Here is a 19506-nt window from a genome sequence, read left to right as displayed (position 1 = left end):
TTTCGCCAACTGTCTCCACTGATTTTGAGCAACATTAGCGGCTGCCTGTCCTTGTCATGTTATGAAGTCAACTCACCTGGGCTGCACAAGCCCACAATATCATGTCTTGTTGCTCCAACTGGTCCGTATTGTATTGACAGACATAGCGTTCATTCAATCACCCTCAAAGAATGTTTTAAAGTTTCTGCCATTCCTAAACACTTCCAAGATGGATGTGAGACATATCCCATGCAATGGATATATAAAAAAGTCCATCTAGAATGCCAGCTTACTTTGCTGAAGCCTTAGAAACCTTTTAAAAACCTCTGTTTCCATCAGAATGTGAGTCCTTGGGCTTAGTTTGGACTCTTAACTAGGGCTGAAGCGAGAGACACTGCTAAGCCTGCTTGCACAGAAAACTCTATGGCTTTAAAGCCATGCAAACAGTTATTGGAATGAAAGGGTGCCATTCTGTGATGCATTTTCCTGTTTTTTATACAACATCCATGATATAAACAACGACATTAAGGACAAAGTTTTTAAACTTAAAAGACAACTTCTTGGGAATTCACAAAATGAATATGCAGAGATAATTTGTTAACTTCACAATCTAGTATGCACAGCCCTGCAACTGTGTTTGGTAAAAATTGTGTATAAAATTTGTAATTTGTATTTTTATCAAAATGCTCATTGATGAATAACACTGGTGGTTCTGAGCCATTTTACTTAAACCAAGTGTTTTTCATATAATGTTTCATGCATTAGATGAACTTTGAGGTTTTTCAAAGTGTTGCTTGGAAACTAAAGACAAAACTTTGGAATGTCTTTTATAATCTCATCAATCTACTGAGATATTGGTACCTCATCCAGTCATTCTTCATCTACTCTTGCTATTCCCATCACCTCTGTCCCTATAGGAACAGAACCATCCCTCTATCCCTTATCTCATTTCATGTTAAATAACCACTGTGCATACTGACCCTGGCCTCTATTTTCTTAGCTTTTCCATTTTAAGCATCCGATGCATTTATTATGTCACAGCTACACCAAATTACACGTTAAGAAACATAAATTGTATTTATATCGATGCACCTCATAAACAATGTTTCAATGAGTTTAAACCTCAAAAGCTGTTTTGAATGCACAACTTTAAAAATTTAGAAAATAAAAACTGATATAAGCCTTGGTTCTAAAAATTTATCTCATACTTTCAGGCTCCAGTATCACAGCTACAGCTAGCTACATGCAACATTTTTTCCTGCTGTCAGACCTGCCAGAAACCAACTCTCTGTGTCATTCCCACTCCCACCTGTGCACCTGTTCCTTCTCCCTCATTCAGCTCCTCTGTGTGTCTAGTAGAACTCAGCTCCTGTCAGACTGTATATTGTACTTATTGTCTTAGCATACAGCCTTTCCATTATCTGCTAATGCCCACCTGCTTTAACAGATGTTTGGGAGCAGTGACAAAACATATGCAAGAAGAGTTATGAAATCACTGAAGATACTTTTAATACAAGTCTTGTACATGTTGCAGGGGCAGTAATTGGAAATAAATATCTCCCGTTAGATTCTAAATAAAAAATCTTAAGATGGTTATCTATTTCTGTTAAATTGCAGTCTTCAATGTAAATCAAACTTGGAAAAACAAATTTGCCATTCTGTAATGCAAAACTCAAACAGCAGTCGGACCTTCTGACTTCCTGAAATGCATCATGGGAGATCAATCTGACCAGCATTTGACAAACAAGCATTTTCTAGAACTTTTTTTTTTACAAATAACCATATAATGTTGTTATTTCTCCATGCATGCAGTTTCTTTTTTTTCATTGACTGAAAGTTCAGCCTCTGTGTAACTTACCATTTACACTTAAACTGAAACTTAAATTAACAAACACGCAAGATGTAATGAAAATAACCGACTTTGCAAACAAAATTGAATTCATTTGTCTTACAGACACATTCTAGGAAATGAAGTAATGTCTCCTAGGCTTTTAAAAAGATATATTTCTTGCATTGCACAACTTTTCTGCTTTAATTTGAAGCTCAGGGACTAAAATGCTCTTTAGACACCTCAGACAGAATTTAAGAGCACCTTTTACCAAATGGATAAGATTTTGGGAGTTTGCCACAACTGCAGCCAAAAAACTGGCCTTTTTCCGACTTTAAGAAATTTAGGAGAGTAATTTTGTACTCGGCTAAGGACTGTTGCATATCTTAGTTGTGTCGGGGGCCTTTGCCTGCCTCAAGGGTCTATAGATGCAGCAGCCCAAAGAAGTATTCATACTGAGGGGATGCCAGTTGCAGAATGTCTAGTCTAGATAATGAAAAGAGATGAGCCTCATACCAGATAAATGATAAATTTAATTAGTCTATCAGCACTTAGTTATCAGTCACAACTAAATTGCAGTTTAATAACTAACTCTACAATATGAGCATGCATTTTATTTTATCTTACAAACCTTTAAGCAAGCAGAAGCACAATCCTGGCAATTATAACCTTGAGGAAGCGCAGTTTGACTAAAAACCTCATTTTAGAAAACTGTCTAAAAGTTAGACTGTTTCTCACATTTTTACAGCTAAATATAAACACAGACATGGATAAGCTACAAAGCTGAGTTTATTTTGACAGGGTGTTTACTCATTTGCACATATAAATGTCAATGTGTGTCTTATGAATGCCTGCGCAGGTGAACCAGTTGCTTCTTCGACCCTAAACCTGCCCTACAGTTCATCATTGATTGGCTGCATACAAATCAGTGTGCTCTTTCAACACATTTGCATTCCCAAACAATTAGCAATGTCAACGTCTGTGTGCAGGCTGCACATAATTGCCATTATCTGTCAGTCAGACAAGCAAATGTAAGGAGGTCGAGACTGGGCTGGACAGAAACGTTAAATGTCATCATGAATGAGTTAAAAATGGATGAAATCTGGTGTGCAGCCTGGTCTCTACAAAGACAATGAAAAGAGATTAAAAAAGAAAACAGTAACATTTTCATGCACATTTTTCTGCCATCATTTTCAATACAGGACAGTTGAAATTATATGTACTTAAAAACCTCCAAAAATAAGAAGACCTAGCATACAAGATGCTCAAACTCAGGTTAGGAAATTTATCCATGAAACAAAAACAGTGATTTACTGTTTAGTAAATACACCTTATGGAGGGCAGTATAGGGCTTGGGGTGTGGATGGGAACGAACCTGCTGACACTTGTGAGTGTATATTGAGTTTCAACCCATCTTGATACTTTGCACAAATGATACAAGTTCTGCCTCTTTCTGGGTGAAAATGTTCCATCAAATGGGAAAGTTTCGGGCAACCAAGATTTAAAAATAAAAAATACAAAAATTGAATACTTAAACAGTTATCCAGAGTCCACATCCAATAGTTGGTGGGTTATGAATAAAAATAGGTCATTCTGAGTAAGGATTGACCTCTTGAAATTATAAAACAAAGTTCTAGGTGTACTAGTATATGAGTCTGTTCAGACTCTATTAGACAAACTTAACAAATACCCCATCCTGTGATCTTATGTATGCATGTATTTTATCCTTGAGTTGATTCTCAACTTTCAAAACATCATTAATATGTTGGTGAATGTGTGAAAAATCTGTCTATTGGTAAGCAGACTCCAGCTCCTGTTGTTACAGAGCGATCGCTAGCTTAAAGTCAGACTGCCATTCAAACACGGAGGTTGCTTTCAGTCAAAACGGGGGTGTGGTCATTGTGGAGAGTGGGAATTGACACTGCACTGGTTCTATCAATAGCAGTCTTTGACATAACATCCAGCTTTTCATGGCAACAACAAACATATTGTGACTGGATATTGTGACTGGAAGTGGATATAAACAAGGCACACCCCGATACAAACAAGAGTCTCTTGCACTTCAGACCCACCACTGGTGGAGGTCAGTGCTCTCAGAAAAATGATCAGAGATGACTAAAGATGGCTGAATGGACTCCTTATTACAGGCAAATCCAAAGAGGAAACTGGAGCACTCGAGTCGCCTTGAGTTTTAAGAAGATGCATGAGATTAACGTTTGGAAATGCACTACTACAGTTAAACAGAAAAGTTGCAAATTTAAAGAGAAATATACAGGGTATCATATCTAATTCATGTAGACATTTCTGTTCAAAAATACTATATGCATATCGTACCTTCAAGTGAAAACATGTTTTTCTAACAATGGAAAAGATGAAGAGAAAATCAGAATCAAAGTGGTGCATCACTTTAGACTGAGATGGATGCAAACAGATTGAGACTTCAGATGGTGTGATCAAAAAGCTAACCAGACTCTGGACAAAAAGAATTATCAAGTCATATCTAATCTAATTGAGATAATTAAAATGACAACACTGAATTTGGATACTTTAACAAATCAAAATTTTTCATCAAATCACACTCATTTTAACCCTCTAGCTTTATCTGGCTACACAAACATGCTCACTACTGCTGCTTCATTTTGGTTACCAGTGTTCAGGTAAGCATAACATGATGACCTTCCCTTTATAGCTTATTTCATACAACTTAAACTAAATAATTCAAATCACTCTCAGTGCAAAATAAATTTTTCAACAGGAATCAAATGATGATTAACGACATCTAAATTAGAGATATAGTTATTCATATTACATTAATCACTCCTGCAGTGGTATCACACAGCCCACAGAAAGTCCCGACCTGCAGGTTGAGAAGGAATGCAATCAAGCAATGATGCTAATTACTCAAGGATTATGTTTTTAGCTTTGGCCTGTGAGCTTCTGAGATACTGAGGAGCTCCTACACTTTCACACACCCTCCACACTACATGAGTGGGGATCACGACTAGTGAACCCACACAGTGAGTGTGATAGAGAGGCTGAACTGAGTTGGAGGATAACATACTTTTTTACTTTGCTTTAAGGGGCCTGTAAATGTGCCTGGAAATAGTACAAATGCGCATGTGATACCAAAGTTGGGGCTAGATATACACTAACAAAAATGTAGGCAAATATAAAATCTTCCTATCTTTGTTATAAATGATGCCTTTAGTTGTTTTGAGCATTATGCAGGACAAATGTAATTTTTATTGACACAAATTGTCCTTGATACCTCTCAGAATGCGTTTTTGCTACAAACTCAAAAGAGTAAGTGACAGAGCTGGTATACTGACTATTTCTCCTGCTTTGTCAAAAATTGCAAACACAGCATGAAATAATAGTACAGTCTATCCCTATACCTCACTCTTACCATAACCATTAACCCAATTTGCACAAAAACAAAGAAGCACATCTCCATATGTAGCACAAATTAACAAAACACCTGGACACTGGACTTTGTGAAAAGACTCCCACAAGGAAATGTCCAGTCAAACGATGTGATGTTTTGATAAAGCGGCCCACAAAGTGCACGCTCTAAAACTTTGTAAATAAGTCAAAAGGTGCATCTTTAATGCTACCCTTTGGTGTTGTTGGCCTATCATATATGTACCAGCGCACAGAGATGCTGAGCCATTATGCAGTTATTTGGGGAAAAAACATCCATTTCCATGCAATCTAGCATTAAGTATCTATATATGAGGACAGTAATAACTAAGGATGTTCCTGAGCGTCTATTTCCCTATTCAGCTAAACCCTCATTTAAATTTCATTTAACCAATTAGTCTAAAGAGGAGAAAATCTAAAAAAAACTGTCAAATTCTTCACAGGATCATTGCGTCAGTGGGTGTGATGTTAGCCTGATATACTCCCTACAGCGTGGCTAACATTAAAAGCTAGTGCCGCCCACCTTCATTCTTCTTTGCAGATTAATATCATGCTTTGATGTGTGGCCTCTTTTCACTTCAGGTGAGTAGTTATTTGTGAGTTAAACTCCTGACAGCCTACATACCACTTTATTTCCATTAACTTCTTTGAAAACTGTCATACCCTGCTGTTCCTGCTACACACTAACTGCCAAGCCACTCCTGGGTTTCTCATATTTACATCAGGTGAAGAGCCAGACAGGAAGGCAGCAGCCATTAACTGACACTACAGCTGCCTCTAGTGGCGAGAGGTTCAATACAGTTCAAAAGAGTATTATAGACCAGTATTTTTCAAGCCTGTGTTTATAAAAAATGATAGGTAATTAGTTTAAATGACTCATATCCCACACTGGCTAATTTGGTAAATTAACCATTTTACTGATTAACTGCAGGCATCCTTAGTAATAACATGACATATATAGAGAAAAGATGAGCCTATTGTCTGTGAGTACTGATGGGAGTGCGCTGCAGTTTTTACGATGCCCAAACTTTCCAGGGATCAGAAAACAATTCCACCTCTGTATGACTTTAAAAAGAAATGATGATAAATGATGTGCAAACAAGAACAGAAAATGTTGCTTTGACATTGCTTTTGCTAAGCCATAACTAGTAGTTAAGAGACTTCCAGCTGTTTTTTATCCATGAGTGGCACCATTGCGCATTAAAAGGATGTGGTTGTTTTCTTTGGGTTTCCTTCATTCAGAGAGGAAATGTAATCAGGGTGGTGCTCAAGTGAACATGGTATCATTATTGCCTTTAATTAAACACACTGTTATTCCGAGTATTTAACATGGGTTGTCAGAATCTGTGTGGGATGTGGGCGGGATTTGACACACCTGTTGCGGGTGCGAGCAGGAGTGGATGGCCTGCTCTGTGGGAGTTGTAATGGTCAGAAATCCAGTGGAAGTGGGATGAAGAAAAGAGCCCCCTGCAGGGCAGGGCTCTAGTCTATCTTATTTTCCTTTATTGATAGCTCTGGGATCATATACACAATGTTACCTCTAGGATATCTAAGGACATTTCAGTGCTTAAGTTGAAGGATCTTTGAAACAATGCCTTTGCTATTATTCTCAACGGAGAGTTTCAGGAAAGAATTCTGTTTGAAGACAATGGTACTGTGATACATATGTGGCCTCTATAGTGAGCGATTTTGTATAGTGAGGTTTTTGTAAACACCTTGCTCTTCTAAACACCTGCAAAGATCCATACATTACAAGCCAACTGTGCTTTCTTAAATAGTTGAGCAGCTGCTCTGACTTTTCTTCCCCAAAGGTAGTCTCATAGTTTGTGCCATTAAAGCTTCTGCATATAAACATAACGTAAATGAAAGTAACTGAATTTGAGTTTGATTTTTCACACTTTATAAGCTTCAAATTATGTAAAATTATAAGGAAATAGATGATTTGAATTTCCAGTAGCTTAAAATATTATCTCCAAGATGAGTGCTGAGCCAGATTGGCAGATGTAAGGAGGAAGAGTATCATCTCATGCACTCAGACATGCTCAGTCAGCATTGGAAATTGAATATGTACAGGGGGAGAGCAGGGAAAGAAAAGTGCTCAGTTACTCTGATTATATTTCATTGCTTAAAAATAGAATTCCTGACATGATAGTGTAATGTGGGAAAAGAGAGGAAGTGTGTTCTTTCACCCTTACTACAACACTGTAGATCACACACCACATACGTATCTGACACCATGAAGAAAAGAGGTTCATCAGGAGGTCTTCTAAAATCTCAAGGGTCCAATCAGCACATTAGAGGTCCTGGCTTGGAGAAAATGTCTGATTTATCATGAAGTATTGATCTTTCACTTACTCTCAATGTTAAAGATTCCTCAAATGTCATCCTCTTTTTACACCTCATAAAATGCAACATATCTGTAATTTTTAACATATTTACTGAAAGCGAAAAACTGAAAACCTACCTCCTAGAGAGAGAAGCTGAGCCAAGCTGGTAAAACAAGAATCAGAGCCAAGTTTGACACAATCCAAGCATCGGGATGCAGTCCTCAAAGAAAATTCACAGCTTTGTGCAGCTTTTTATGTCATTTTAAAAAGGCAAAAAGCTTTGAAGTTTCAAAAGATGTGAATGAATCAAACGAGGATCAAAAAGAGGAACATTTCTGTGTCCTCCTTATATTCTCTCATGACGGGGTGTGCCAATCAAAGCACTCCCTATCACTTTCTCCGGATTTCCGTTACTCCACTCAGTCTTCAACAGAGCGCTTCCCAGCGCTCTGTTTCACCTCCCTCCCTCTCAGCCTGAAAGCACCACACAGTCTCCTCCTCTCTCTCTCTCTGTCTCTCTCTCCCTCACTCTCTCACTCCATCCTTCTCATCTCATGATTGATCCGTATTCCTTCCAGGCTTTTCTCCCTCTGTCCTACTCCTCTTCCTCCTGATAGCTCAGCTGATCACAGCTTGTTGCTCGGCTGACAGACACTCCACTTCTTGTGCGCTCACTCTCTCCATGTACAATCCCTTTACTTCTCTGTCTCTCTCTTTTCCTCTCTCTCTCTGTTCCTCACCCACCTCTGCTGGTCTCGTTCTCACATTATTTCACTTTTCACACATTGTAACACTCCAAACACACTCACATATGCCATGGAGCTACAGGGAATATGCAATTGCCCTTCATACAACATAACTATTCAATACAAAAAATACATACAGTGCTTAACAAATTTCTTAGACCACCTGTCTTAAAAGCGAGAAAACATTAATATTTTAGAAATCTTTCAAAAACTTGTTTAAACTAAAAACTAAAAGTAAAAACGTTTTACCATTTTGAACAGGAATGAAGAATTATAAACTGAATTCACTGGTTTTAGACCCAAATTTGAGCCGACTCACTGGGCTTCTTTGAGAAGTCAGAAATGAATCAAGCATAACATTCAACCACTAAAACTCATTTTTCTCTTCAGGAATGCAAGTAAATAACTATAATTTGACATATTAATCAAGAAATAATAATGTGCTTTACTATTTTTTCAGTTTTGTTGTAAATCAGTAAATTTGATAATTCATGGATAACAATAATAATTACACTTTAGCATTAAAAATATCATTTGGGTTACATATTGGTGTATTAACCATTGCAGAAACAAAAAATGATTTTGGTAATTACCAATGCTGTTAATTTAGGGCAGTTGTGGCATAAACCTTACTTTGGGTGGTGGTCTAATAAATTTGTTAAGCACTGTATGTTGAAAAAAGTATAAATGATAAAGATTTAAATATGTACACACTCTTGTAGGTATTATTTCTAGTATATACAAGTCTATGTGCATTGATAGTATGGTTGCAGGATGTGCAAAGGGTGCAAGGAAGCTGATTAGACATGATCAGAACAAGTATAAAACATGTCAGGATGTGAGCAGGTTTACATGAGGTAGATCAGATAATTTAAAATAGCTGATTGGTGCAATGTGCATATGAGGTGAAGCATTTTACCACAGTGAGCTTTCTTACATTATTTGAGATACAGCAAAGCAGTTAGAGACAGTGCATGATATTTAATAGTAAGCAGGGCTCAGGTGCTTGTTATATGAAAGTTAGACAAGCACCTCTAGTCCTCTATAATATGTAATATATAAGCTATAATATATACTCAACCTATGAGCGGGATTATAAGACACTGTTATATTGCTGCAGACTGTAAATCACACGAGGAGGAACACAGACTTCTTGGTATATTACTAAAACTTTTAAATGTGTGTCAAAAGAATGTCAAATTAGCTGTAACTTTTCAAAAATCTGCCAGAGATCATCCTAATTACATTCATAGCTCCCCTCAAATTATGGCTCTTGTGTCAAATCTGCAAGCCAACAGAGTTAGCTCATGTCAAAACAACAAGAATATTCAATATTGCTGTTGAAATGTCCACTTCAGAGTTTGCCTTTGTTTTGGCTGTAGACACAAAAAGCTTTGGATCATTTGGATGGGATTGTGACTTATGTCTCATTAAAAAGCTATTAGCACAAAGAGCATCAAAGCTTAGGTCAGTGGCTGCACTGCCTTTGGCCCTCAGCAGGGCAATCAGCCTGGAAGACAAGGCTCATTTTACTAAAGACCAGAGATGATGTTAGAGAGGCAATGAAAGCATGATTAAACACAATATCAAGCATAAAGCTAATTCAACTGCTGCCAAAAGCATTACATACTCATGTTTTCTTTATTGAAAGATATTAAATCCAATTCTGCTCATCCAGATCATTAAATAAAGATCCGAAATGTTATTAAGTGATTAAAACTGATTATACAGGGCATTTCAGGGTATTTTGAAGATTATTGTTCTGTGCTTTTTGCTTTTATTGGATAAGACAACTGAAGAGACACAGGAGATATGGGGAAAGAGAGCAGGGGGGACATGCGCCAAACATGGGAATGAATCCAACAACCAGTGTGTTAAAGACAACATCTGCATGGGTACCTGCTCTACCAGCTGATCTACACCAGCGCTCTACATGGGGCATTTCTATATCAGAAAGGTGCAAAATATCATACAATTAAAATAATTTCAGTCAGGACCACTTTGCCAAGAAACACATGATTTTATAAATATTTCATTATTAGCAGTTATTAATTTGAACTTATTATATATGTTTGACAGTGTGGTTGTTCTGGGATCCTCCTGCCCTTCTGTGAGCCTACATAGAAAGCTTCAAGCATGAACAGCCCACGTTCCTGCTCTTCCTATGCCGATAAGAAAAGCCTTAGGCAGGGAGATAAGCAGCAAAACTCAGAGCAAAGCAGGCATCACTGACAACAGAATGACATTGATTACATTAGAAGCCGAATGATAAAGAGGAGCTCAGGTGGAGGAGGGCAGCTTACAGAGAGAGGGTAGCCTGGCAAGAGCAGTTTAGGTTTATGAGAGCAGTTAGCCAAGAGCGCGCTTAAAGCAAATCAGCTGGCCATCAGCTAATGAATGCTGATGTCAATTATGGAAGCGCTTGACTCCATGCCCTGCCTAAATTAATACTAAATGCTTGATATCTTGAATTAGATGGACTGTTTATTTATTTTGACTCCAATCACTCTTGTACACAGCTCCCAGTTCTGTATTTTCTCAAACAAGTTTATACTCTGTGAGCTGACATTTGCAAGTCATAGGGGAGTGACAATACACTCTGCTCTAAAGACCACACAATACACAAAACCGGGTTAAGAAAAAAACAGACAATATGAAATTTCACTACAACCTTTCTGAAAACTTTTAACTAAATATGACAAGAAAAATAGTCTAGTTTTATTTAAAGTCACTAAAGATTGATGATTTCTTCTTTAACTAGTCTTGTAATGAATGTCACTGCTTTGTTGTTGGACTTTTTGATTAAATGAGCAGCATTGCTCTACCTGGTGTGATTGGGCACGGCAGCCCAGAACAGCGGGGAATTTGCTTTTCCACAACAGAGCTACTCCTTTGAGGGCGTGTCTAGAGCTGATGATGCAGCCACAATTCAGTATTTCAAAGTTTCATGCAGCGGTTGCTTCTTCTACTGTGTTCCATTTTCCTCAGAAGTTGGATGTTGGAGCTGGGAACGATGTTACACTCAAGCTGAATGCGGTCTGTTTGATATGAGCTCGTAAAGGGGGAACTGGGGGTTGCTCTGACTATTTGAGACTGAATTATGAGTTCTCAGGGTGCATTTTTGATTAAGTCAATTCAGAATTTCCCAGTTACAATATTAAATGAGACGCACTGTACAACACATCTGCGAGGCGTCCCCAAATGATGACAAATGCTGCAACATGCTTGGAGGAGGGGCAGGACCATTCTGGGCGCGGCTTTTAGCAGGTGACAGAAAAGTAAATCAGCACAGCTTGGTGTTGGATCGGAGCGGCAAAAAGTCACAGTGAAAAAACCCCACTGGTGTCTAAAATAGCCAGGACTCAAACTGGGCATTTCAACAGCATTTAAAATCAAAATGCATCTCCATGCATTGCAAAAGTGTATCATATCTTAAGTTTTCATTCGTATTAACTCATTGCTATAATTCCACTAAGAATAATGCAAGCACTTTGATGAACCTGAAATCCCCTTTTATTTAGATTTTTGCTTTTAAAAGTTCAGAGCAACACTGCAACTGTGATATAAAAGTTGCATTATTCAAGCATTTTTTCACCTCAAACACAATATATAATCTTTCTGTCAATAACTAGTTCTCTGCAATCAGCATGAATCTTTACCTTTGTTATGGACTGTTTTTCTCAAAAATTTCATGTGCATGTTACACATATCCTATTCATTTAGTGGATGTTTGTCTGTACACTGGCTGAACCTGCAGCGTGTTCTCTGTGGGTCAGACAAACCAAGCAGGGAGCGCTTGTTAGGAACCCTGTTTTCAGTTTTTTGAGCTGTCAGTGACCGAGTTTGTTTTGCTCAGTTTACAGCCGCAGTGTTCAACATTACTAATGTTTCTTAGTAGGGATAAATGCTACCATCCACTGACACATGCATGACAATATAGTTAGATTAAACAAATATAAGTTGAAACAAAACAAAGTAAGTGAAATATCAACACTTTGTTAGCTACTACTGTGTTCAATAAGGCCTGCAATAAAGACTTGAGACACACTCTAATAAAGCACTGTTTCCTTTTTTTACTGAGATCAGGGATTTAGCACCTGTGCACCATTTTAAAAACTTTATATTATTGATTGCATACAGCCTGCATTCATGATGATTTCTCATCACACCCCTTGTATGTCAGCCTTTGGCCTGGTGTTTAGAGGAATTAGATCTGTGAAGTAAGGGCAGCCAGAGTCCACAGGAGAGTTGCATCATGGAGAAACAAAGAGCACTTCAAGAGGACGCAATCACACTGGCAGCACACACAGAAGCTTTAACATCCACATTAGCAAGTACAATATGTGTTGTAAGTATTTTGCATGACACTGAATATGATCGGGCTGCACGGCGGCACAGGGGTTAGTGCTGTTGCCTCACAGCAAGAAGGTCTCTGGTTTGCTTCCCGGTCAGGGTCTTTCCGTGCAGAGTTTGCATGCGTGAGTTCTGTCCAGGTACTCCAGCTTCCTCCCGCCACCAAAAACATGCTCATCAGGTTAATTGGTGACTCTAAATTGGCCGTTGGAGTGAATGTGAGTGTGCCTGGTAGTCTGTCTCTATTTGTCAGACCTGTGATTGACTGGCGACCAGTCCAGGGTATACCCCGCCTCTCACCCACTTTACATTCCTAATAAATATAAACTGCCACCTCATATTTAATATCTGCGGCAATTAAAGATGCCTTATGGCAACCACAAAGCAAAGCTAGAACATGCCCAGAGTTAAGTCTGCACTCTTTCCCTTACTGTAGACCATTCATGACCACAGTCAGGAAGTGACTTAGTGGATAACTTCACTCATGGTGCAGAAGTGTTTTACATAAAAAACAACAATAATTCACCAGAAACATGAGCAAATGAATCCCAGCAGTGATCACAGTGCAAAATTTAAAAACATTTAAATCCGGGCTGCCACATATGTGTTTAGATATGTAATCTACACTTCATTCTGAAAACAAAAACATTTGATCACAAGAAAATAAAAAAGTCAGGGCTGTCAAAAGATTAAAAATTTAACTACAATTAACCTAATAAAATCTGTAGTTCAACATGATTAATTGCACCCTTTTTATTGCATTCTAAAATTCCATTATTTTGCATTTTAAACCGTTTGTATGTCATTTTGGATTTTTATTGCCTTAAACTAGGGGTAACTGTCTTCCTGTTCAGATACAGACCTTCATTTATGGGTAGATTAAAATTTCAGCATGAACTTAACCATGAAAAAAGGAATTTGTTATGGACTGGAAATAAAATAAGAGAACTTAAAATGGTTCAGATGACTTCTGACTTGTCCACTGAGCTGTCTCTGAGGTTTTTTCTTTTTTATAAAATGAGAGATTATGGAGCAGTGATGGACTAATTTTCCATCACTGTGACTGCATGGAGATACCGATGTGCCTTAACCAATGTGTGTTAGAGACAATAAAGAATGCAATTTAAAAAAATGTGCACCAATTGTAGACCTTTGTTAATCCCAATTAACTCAATTGATTTTGACAGCCCTAATATGAAAATATCAACAATATGTAAAACACATCAAACACTCTGCACAAAGGCATGATGGGAAAACTCTGCCCCCTACCCCCAGATTTGAAATTTCAGTGGGCAGAGCCTAGATCGAATGACCCTCTACAGAGTTGGACGAACATTGAATGCACTGTCAACTTCCTCCAACACAGGAGGCCATTTACTCTGAATAAAGTTAAAATTACACTTTGAGTGTTAAAATCAACTCTAAAAAGTTTAACACTGAGAATTCAATACTCCAGTTTTTTGCTGTGTACATATTTTTTCACTCAATTGCAGTTTTTTTAAGCAGTACTTTCTGTTTCTTACTCTTTGGAGTTGAACACCATGTTAAAGCTTCTGTTCTACAAGAAGTCTATCAGAGCAAAAGAGATTCATCTTTATCACTCAGTAGACTTGATTTAGTAAACTGTGTTCCTCCTTTGGAGGACTTCTAAGACAGCAGATAGTCAAGATGTGCACATCATTACACTTGCTGTGAGGACAAGGAGAGCACTAAACACTGATTTAACACAGAGTAATGAGGACATACATGAGAGGAACCTCAGGCAGTTCTACACAAGGCCAAAGAAAACTGATTAACTGAACTGCTAATTTGGTGAGTAAATGCTGAAATGGTACTAATTTGGTTGAGAGAAAAAACAAAACTTGCTTCCAGGCTCCATGATTCAGAAAGAAAAAATACATTTTTCTAAAACTAGGGCAGTAAGTCAACTGAAAAGCAGCTCTTTTTAAAAATGGTTTATACAGGGCCTGGTTCAATGAAGGATTACACTTTTGTGCCTGCAAATGAGCCATTATGCAGTCATTTGGGAAAAAAAACTGTCTCCTTTCTTTGCAAAAGTGTGTAATACACAAATAGCAGTGCTGACAGCCACATGCAGTTTGAGTAAAAAATAAATATCTGTCATGACTAGTATCCAATTGCAATGTCACATGCAAGCATCTCTGTGATCAGCAGATTAATTGCACCTCTGTGTGACTTAAAATAGATTGGCTGCAAATAAAGTCTATTAATGCTACTTTGATGCTACTTCTCTCATTATGAGTTGAATAAGTCTGGTTCTGACAGCAGCTCCACACTTCATAACATATTTTGAGCCAAACTGATGATGAGGATGTAAGTTTTGTTTAATTTATCGAGAGTTTCTCTTTATTGCTCCATTCAGAGAGGAAGCTTTGTTCTATATCCTCAAATTTATATTACATTTTCAAGTCTGTCATCTAAATAAATTCTGAAGGAGTTCCTCCTGCCTTCTTGGCTCATCATTTTTATAATTCAGCTCCATCAGCATAGGAGCACAGCTACACTGTAAAGGTGCAGGTAGCTTCTCTCCATATTGTGGCACAAAACGAAAGCAAACTGCGCAGGGCAGGACAACTTTTTGGGTGTGTTTGCACCTTGATATCATTAGTGCTGCAGACTTTGTGAATTGGACTTTCACATTAATGGAATCCTTGCCATTAAAGGTGTTTTCACAGGGTTGAATAAGGGTTGACAAAATGCCATGGGTATTTGATTCTGATAGAGCAATCACAGCAGAAAACCTATTTAAGATCTTTTCTGAAAACATTTCTGTGACCTATCATCAAGACTGGAAATCAGTTCCCTTCTGTGCAGTATGTAAAGCTCTGAAATGCCTCTGAGCAATCATTTCAGCCACAAAACCAGTAGTTAGTGTGAGAGGAATCCTTTTCATCTACCAGCTGCACCGTCCATGAACAGTGTATTATAAAACAGGCACTCCCACTAAATGAATAGACAAATGGTCTTTTTTTAATAAAAGAGAGTAAACTGATGGTTATCTTCTGGTCAAGCAGACAAATAAATCCAACATCCTGCTGTTGACTGAAATTAATTTTATCCTCTGGAGCATTTCTAATAAGGGCTGTGTTAATAAGATATAAGATAAATGAAGTTTGCTTTTCAATTTTACTTTGAATAATTATTTTTACTTTCCAAGACCAGCTCTTATCAAAACACCTCAACCAGATAAACACAGAGACTGATATCCAAGTTTATTCTTTGTTGTTCTTCCCCCCTCTGCTGGCTGCATACCGGGATTTTTAAACACCCAAAATGAGGAGGCTAAGGGGAGATAAGGGCTGCCAGTATAATACACGACATGGTGTGTGAGTGTAGGGGTGCATGTCCTCAGCCTCTGCATTTAAAGGCAGGTTCAATCACTGTGGTAAACACAGGGCTGACAGTCAGCTCAGGGGGAGCTAAACATCTGATTCAACACTGGCATCCTGGAGGGCGTTAATAAGGATCCCTGTGAGATGCACACACATTTATTAACACACTCACACGCACAAGCCACCCACAGGCCTGATTTCCATGGTGACTTTCAGCCAATGTCACGCTGCTGTTAGGGCTCGGATCCCTGTGAGGGGTGGTGATGTTAGTATGCTGAACAGAGTCGTCATCACTACTGACAGATACAAACTGAGCCTCTTTTCTTTCCATTTATTACTCATTTTGGGCTTGATTTTTCCTTTGCTCTTTCATGTATCTTTCACATCCCGATTAGCCAGACAAAATGAGTCCAGAGTGTTTAAAAAAGGGGGAAATCAGCAATTAGTCCTGTTCACAGATTCTTCACAAAGATCTGAACACATGGGGTTGTGATTTTGTAACTATATTGATACTGTTGATGCACTATGTGCTCTGGTTACCTTTAGTTGTAAATTTGTAGTCTGAGCTGTATTCAAAAATCATTTATCAGCAAGCTTTGGAATGTTCAGATAAAAGAATTTCATGACTACGAAAAGAACATGACATGTAAAAGTTGATTTTTTCTACTCTTGAGGAGAGACATAATAATGCCTAGCTTTCACATGCATAATGTGACTGATGTACAGTGGCCGAGAAAGGTTACAACAATTGCAAAAGCCACAACAACATGCAAACACCACAACACAACAACATAAAGCCACAACACATCAACATAAAGCAACAACACAACTTGTGTGGTGGCTTTAGTAAATGTAACATAAGATAACATAGCTTTGTTAGCATTTGCTACAATAGCTGCGTAGCTACATTGCCTACAAAGCTTGCTTAGTATGGTAGCTTTGTTAGCTTTAGCCTTTGCTCCGTTAGTGTTTTCATGGAGGGCAGGGTTTTCCTGTAAGCTGACTTACATAATAGAGAAGGCTTTACTAAATGTTTTGTAATTAGGTTTTGCAAGTCAGGTTTTAATGTTCTTGATCATGATGTTGTTATTTTAGAAAACTTAATTCCCTGTAATCATGACGAAAAATCACACTTTAATTAGCTTATTTTTCAAGCTTATACCACTGAAGTAAGCCACACTTGTTTCCACTGTAACTGCATTAATAGCCAGACATCTACAATTATAATAGTTGGTAGTAAGTTTTCATCTTGTGTATAAAGTATTGCCTTGATTTCTGAACACAGAGAGGAATTCTGCTGACTAAAATTTGAACAGCAAAATTGACTACAAAAAAGATGTCACATTGGAAGAAAGGAAACAATATTGTCAGACAGCCAGGAGTAGATCATTTAAACAAGTCTCTGAAAATGGAGATATAATGGCCGAAAATTGGGTTAAAATAATACAACAAAGGATCCACCACAGCAACGTAAAGTATGCAGTAGGTTTAAAAAATGACTACCCAAAGTCGAGGCAAAGTAAACCCCAACATTTTATATGAAAAGGATGAGACCTCGGAAATGAAGTCAAACTGAAAATTTTAAGACTTTAAAACTGTAACTTCTATTTCATTTTGAAAATCCCAAACTAAAGCATCTAATCCTACCTTACTGTCAATATGTTAACATTCAGTCATCACATGTGAGTGACTGAGGTGCCTCTTTCTCTGCCAATAGTGGACTTAATTGAGACTCTCGTGTTTTACATTTGCAGTACATACAATCAGAATATTCATGAAAAGTTTGGTGTGTAATCTGGAACAAACATGACCTCTGATTCAGAACAGAGTCAATTGTACAATGAGTAATAAAGTCCTATTATTGAGCTGAAATTACAACTAATTTTCTATCTAATATAACTTAATCCAAACCTTCAGACAGGCTGCATGAAGGCAGTCTACTCTGTCGGTGTCCAATTATCTGTGCATGTCTTCTCTGTTGATAATGACTTATCACTGATCTCCTCTTTGCACCATCACACCTCCTGTTTCTTATTTCTACTAGAGCTGTTTTCCCCTGTATTTCCCATCTATCGTTGTTCTCTGTGCTGCATGTGACATGTTACAGTCTGTAATGTAAAGCTGAAACTATGAGCCAGTTTTTCTTTGAACACCACATAGATGCAACAGAGAACAGATGTTATTTAACAGTAAAACAGAGGAGATAGCACAGAGAGGTGCCTGTGTGTTGTGCATCAGGTTGTTTGTGAGTTCAGTTGGTTTTATTTGCAAATGTAGATTGTTTAAATAGTATTGTAGGATATAGATTTGGTGCATTCATTGTTGTTTTTTGTTCATGGAAAAACCTTTTTACAATCAGTGGTCAGATGTCTTAAGACCGGCTTTCTGAATTGGGTAAATCTGGCACAACTTCACCAACTTCCAAGGTGCATGGAGGATGAGGAAAGTCTTGAAGAGAACAGAAATCTCATCTCTTAGCATCCATGCTAAGGTTCTGAGTCTGCCTCTCAATCTGGATCAGTATTGTGACCATTACTCCCCCCTCAGGGCTCCATGTCCCATTGGGAGGGCTGTTACATTCAGAATCTGCTCCTGCTGCTCGTGTTTACCCTCTGCTCTCCTCTCTCCTCCTCTTCTTCTCATCTTTTTCTCTACTCTCTCTCTCACTGCCCCTCATGCACTCTCTGATGGTTTTGATGTGACTGGTCTATGTAGCAATCTCATCGCTGCAGTCTTTCTTCGGTTGCATGTCTGAATGTTTGTGCGTATCTCAGACACTCTGAAGTATTTTCAAGGACAAGAGAGCATGAGCTACATATACACTGCAGCATCAAAATTACTTGACCCTTATAAACATGGTTTCTGCTGGGGAAAACTCTCCTCTCTGTTCAGAATTTAAAGAGGATCAGAAGCTGAAGAAAATTTTAGCCATGTAGGTAATGACACTAAATTTTATGGAGAAATGTGTTATCTCCTAGCCGCCATAAACGTTCATCCCTTAACTAACATCTCTTCAAAGGACTCCCTTTACAATTTGTGGCATTCTTTCATTCAAATATAAGTTTTTCTCTCATAACCCTCATAGAAACTTGCTGATATATGAACAGAAAAGAGTGACACAAACATCTTTGTAGCCTTCTCTACAAACAGGAATATTGATATGGTGTCAGTTTCTTATTCAGACTCAAGAAGCTTTTCTGCTGGTTTCTGTCAAAAGGCAAAAGGACATATCGACATATAAAAGTAAAGCAACATTCTTTAAAAGGCCAAAGAAACTGAAAAGCTAAAGTGCACCATATTCCTACCTCAGTTAAAAAGACTTTATTTGTCCCCAGGGAGCAATTCAAGGCACTTAGAGAGGCAACATTACAAAATGCAATGAGCAGAAGTCTAACAAACCAAAACATAACTGCAAATACATGAGTGGTCATAACAATGACTCTGTAACTGTTGAATGGTCATCAGAGTAACTCTGTGACTGTTGAATGGTCACCATAGTA

At 38.0% G+C, this 19506-nt stretch overlaps 1 protein-coding gene across 1 annotated transcript in view; it reads right to left on the bottom strand.

Moving 5' to 3' along the window:
* LOC121509581 (protein unc-13 homolog B-like) overlaps positions 1-19506 on the bottom strand; it is a 260714-nt gene that overhangs the window by 137029 nt on the left and 104179 nt on the right. The window lies entirely within an intron of this gene.

The sequence above is a fragment of the Cheilinus undulatus genome, linkage group 5 (assembly GCF_018320785.1).
Source record: "Cheilinus undulatus linkage group 5, ASM1832078v1, whole genome shotgun sequence".
Taxonomy (NCBI): domain Eukaryota; kingdom Metazoa; phylum Chordata; class Actinopteri; order Labriformes; family Labridae; genus Cheilinus; species Cheilinus undulatus.
This window is presented reverse-complemented; position numbering and strand designations above follow the sequence as displayed.